A 5,337-nucleotide genomic window follows, 5' to 3' on the forward strand; every position below is an offset into this window, starting at 1 on the left:
AAGTTTATAAGTCTGCAAAATATGTAAATTTCTACAGAATTTTCTGCAGAGCAAGGTGGAAAATCTGTTGGAAAAAACGCTCGCGACTCTCGTTCTGCAGATTTTTCTACAGAAGAAAGTTTATGAGTCTACAAAGTATGTAAATTTCTACAGAATTTTCTGCAGAGCAAGGTGGAAAATCTGCGGGAAAAATGCTCGCGACTCTCGTTCGGCAGAATATTCTACAGAAGAAAGTGGAAATGCTGTTTCACACAAATAAGCCAAGTAATTAAATACTATCTTTTTTTAGCATCTGCCGCTGCAATCAAGAACTATATCAAAATTCAGTGATACAGAAATACAGAATTAGGTAATATATTTATGTATATTTTTGTATTATTATTTGTAACGTGTATACGATGGAGGAACTTTTATTTATGAAATCGGGAAGATTTTTATCTTCAATATTATTTTTATTATTTTTACACAGTATAAGTTTTTTTCTTGGATTTTACAAAAAACAATGAAGTTTATTAAAGCATAAATAATGCAAATGAATTTGTAGCTTTAAAAATATAAATCTATATCATATTTACGCAAGATGCAAGAGTATTGTAAAAAATAGTTAACAACAACTCCTTAATTCAATCTTAACGACCCAACTTATTCTTGGCTGCACTGTTGAATAATGCTTTCCAATCTTTCGTTTTTGGAAACAGTTCAGCAGTATAATCTGTAAAAGTGATATTATTAGTATTCACTTTTATCGTTTTCCAAATCTCCGAGAAGGCACTTACTTCGTGCTGCGTGCAGCCGATTTGGGGACAGAGCCGGACGTGCTACTGCATTAGGATTCATTGCTAATGAATAGTTTGATGGTTTACCTGTCAAACTAGAATTTGATAGTTCTGCAGGTAGGAAAAGGCGGCCGAGTATAACACCGGCATAACTCTTGATTGAGTCCCTTGGTAAACCAGCTTTTTGCTTGTCAGTTAATGTGTAATTTGTTGGATCAAGTTCCTTCTTGGAAGCTTTTTTCTAAATTGAATTAAAGTTTTTTTTTTAGTTTGTAAGAAAGGAAATTGTCAATGAATGCATTAGCATTTAGCTATATCTCTTATATATTACGCAGCGAAGCTCAAAAAAGGGCTTGTATCCCTAACATTTTTTATTTATTCCAAAAAAAGAAAGTACTATAATAGTACTATAATAGAACTGTATTATATAAAATATATAGAACTAATATAGTAATTTTTTTTTTAATTAAAATCAGAAATTTCTTTTAAAAAAGTCTAAAATACCAAATGAGTGTAGCGAGTGAGGATAAAGCACTTATCTTGACTTTAAATTGAGACTAACAAGGAGAGCTTTTCAGGTCCGGGTCACAGATCTTTACCAAACTTTTTTGGGGGTCTTCTGGTACTCAATACTGAAGCTTCCATATCGATATAAAAAAAATAACAACGATTTTTTTATAATGTGGAAAATCCTCTAAAAAATGGGCCCTAAGGCCCATGAGATCAAACTAAGCATAGGGAGCTTCAGTATTGGGTACCAGGAGATCGCAAAAAAATTTTGGAGCAAATCCATGACCCGGACCTGAAAAGCTCTCCTTGTAAGTAGAAAATATGGTTGTAATGAACATTTATGAGTTACTTTTGTCTTTACTGTCGCAGCCATGCTATTTACTTCCTTTTTCATATCACTGAGCTCCACTTTATATTTTTTATTCTTGTTAAACTCTTGTTCAATAGTAATATCATCTTGGTTATTTCTTTTCCTCAAATTCCTCAAATTATTTGCCACATTTTGTGCTTCCTCGATTATTTTACTAATTTCTGCGAAAGTTACAATTTGATAAAAATATGAATTATTGTAAAATCAGAGGTGAAATATGTGAAATACAAAAGATTGAACATCGACCACAGACATCAATAAGTCTTAAAAATCATGGTACGAAATCCGTATATTTATAAAAATTTTTAAGACTTATTCAGACTTTAAAAGTTTTTCATAGTTTTTAAAATGAGTGTGGCGATGAATTTCCGTAGGGGATAAAAAAGAAAAATTTGGTTTAAATGCAAAAATTGTATTACTTGTCTCTGAACTTTCAATAAAATTCATATCATCTTGACTGAATTTTATTTTCAATTTTTCACTTTCAAGTTCCTCTTTCAAGGAATTTATTCTTTTAGTTTTTATCTTCATTTCAATTTCTAAATCAACTATTTTACTTTCGGATTGTTTTAATTGAGCTTGTAATTTTTCAATTTCTTCATCTTTCTGTTCTAATGTCTTTACCATTTCATCATCTTCGTCATCTTCGTCATCTTCGTCATCTTCATCATCTTTATAATCAATCTCTTCAGTATTTTCTTGATACTTGTTATCTAATTCTGGAGTTTTTTTGCATTCTACTTTCGATGTATTATTTAAGTTAGAATTGCTTTTTTCATCAACTTCCTCATCGGAGTCCTACGAAAAAAATCAACCAACTCAAGTATTTTTCACTCGGTTTAAGAAAAATAAAAAATAATTTTTAGAATCAAAACATTTTTTACACGAAATCTGGTCGGAGGAATTAGCTAAAATTTTTACCAGCTATTCAGAGCAACAAAATGAATGTTCCCACAGAGCCGTTTTTCGATATTCGATTTAGAAAAAAAGATATGAATTAAACAAATTTTTCGATTCTGTGGGGTACAGACCACCTTAAGAATTATAAAACGTCTATAACGTTACGTGATCGTTATAAAAAGTATCGCAGACTTACTAAAATATCTTTTTTTTTCAATTCGTCCAAAACTTTTTTTAGATCATTGATTTTTTGGGTTGATTTACCCTTTGGTTCTTGAATTTTTCTCGGTTTTTCTGTTTTAGTTCCAGTCTGTTTTTCTTTATTTTTCGAGTCGTACACGTAATCTTCATCAATTTTTTTTGAACGATTTTTTCTTGAACCCTTCGTAGGGCTTAGAGATCCATAATTTTTCAAATTTTCCATTTTTTCTTTCATTTCAGTCCAGGCTGTATAATTTTTAAATATACTTAGATTTAAGTAATATTGCGTGAATAAATAAACAAAAGGATTAGAAATAGATCAATCTTCAAACCCCCGCTATAAGAACAATTCTTTCAAAATGAGGTGATCCGAAAGTATTACAACGATGTGATTTTCATTAAAATTTTGTAACTTGAACGAAGCGAAAAATAACATCTCGAAAAGACACTAGTCTAAATAATGTTCTTACTTTGTAAATATCAGTGGTTCAGAAAAAAGTCGTTATCTGAGAGTAGGTTACGATAAGATCTTCCATTTAAGAAGTAGAAACCCCAAATTGTGACTTTAATATTTAAGAATATTAATTAAAATTGATTCATGCATGTGCAGCAAGAGGAACAACTTCACACAGCAAATGGCTGATCAGCCGGTATATAATGCTTAAAGTTAAACTAATTTGATTAAAGACGTACAAAGCACCAAGTTAATTTTTAATGAGCTTTCTGTATTGCGTAAATAACTATACGATTCTACGAGTTCCGGACACCTATCATTTAAGCAGAAAAGAAAGTCTCAAAGTATTCTAAATAATTGTATAAAAACTTCCTTCATCGCTCAAAAAGAAAGTCATTACAATGTTGAATATTCAAAAATTCAAAAATACTGAAACTTCAAGATGATTCAATTTGTTCAAAAATTCAAAAAAAGAAAGAAACTCATAGTCGAGCTCTGAGCATCACCCTACGATACAGCAACAAAAGAATCATATAGCATACGCCGAGTCTAGAATCGCAGTAAAGTTTAGTAAAACTATGGCTTTTCATCATTTTTTGCCCATAACTTTCGAACCATTTGCGTCTTAACCTTGAAATCTTGAAAAATTATCTTGTGTAATGCGAGTTTGTATAAAAAACTCATGAAAAACTTATGAAAAAATCAATTGCCATACCAAAGGAATAATAAATTCTATAAATGAAACTCAACCAACACTCGGAAAAATCGCTGATTTCTGAAACCATTGATATCATTAATCGGAAAAATAAAAAAAAATCATTCGGAATTTCTAAGCCATATCGTTTTTAACTCTGTGCAAATCGAAGCAAATGTGGAATAAATACAGTGTTTTTTTAAAAAACATACGCTTTGTAAGAGTGTCTGGTCTGAGATTGTATTTCGGAATCAAAAGAAAAATAAAGTTATATGTATACTCACAGCCAGACCCCAGAATTTTGACAGGTTCTGCACGAAAGTCAACACTTTTTAATTGGTTTTTCAAGGTACGAGCAGAGGTTGTGTTACAATTAGGCCAATATACTTCGATATCTTCACTATTTTCTTCTATTTTTGTCAGACGTCCTTTATCAATATCATTTTTAATCCAAGGTAAAAACCCAATATCAATTGGTTCTTCGTCTTCATTCACAAATTTTACCAAGATGCAATGCTCATCTTTTATATCTTTCAATTTTTCTAAAATCTCGGAATTCATGTGAAAACTGTAAGAATGATATTTAAGATTGATGATGCCATTATAATACCAGAAAGTATTATAGTTCAAATGTTCTGAATGATAGTGCCGCATAAAATGCGACTGCGAAATATAATATTGAAGTATAACGCACTTCATACAATTAAATATTTGATAAGCAAATACTAACGCCAGTGCTTCCGTTAAGTTCGACTTAATAATTTTAAATTCACAAATTCTAGAGAAAAAAAAATGTTGTATGCAAATTTTCTGCAGTTCAAAAAGTATTCCAAGAAAAACATCTAGCATTTAAATTTGAAAAATTAAATTAAGCCGAAAATTAAACCAACGATCTCACTGTGTAAAAATCGAATTTATCTCATTTAGACAAATGTACACGCAAATCAGTTAGGTATTACTTAGAAGCTTAAAGGAATTACAATCCATGACAAAATATTTAAATATTCGGATCCACCTACTTTATAAATATTAATCAAAGGCTCTCATCTAAAAACTAATATAAACGATTTAATAATGTAAAAACTGCACACAAACAAACTTTAGCAAAGTTTAAATGACCTGCCACCGTATGCATAACATTTCGAGTAATATTTTTCAAATAATGATGCTTATCAATGACTCGGATTGAGTGCTTACCTTTATTCCTTGCCGATGACCAATGAATATACTTCGTGCCACAAAGTTGACAATAGTTACTGTAAAACGATGTCGAACTTCTACACCAACTTCTCCAATGACGCCGATTATTATCCGAGAAAGATGTTGCTACGTGATCGGAAATAGATTTCGGATCATTATAGAACATCGAATTTTTTTTTTAAATTATTTAGGATTGTAAGAAAATATTTTACTTGGAGATGCTTCAATTCTC

This window comes from Trichogramma pretiosum, unplaced genomic scaffold (genome assembly GCF_000599845.2).
Source record: "Trichogramma pretiosum strain Unisexual culture from Peru unplaced genomic scaffold, Tpre_2.0 scaffold80, whole genome shotgun sequence".
NCBI classification, from domain to species: Eukaryota; Metazoa; Arthropoda; class Insecta; order Hymenoptera; family Trichogrammatidae; genus Trichogramma; species Trichogramma pretiosum.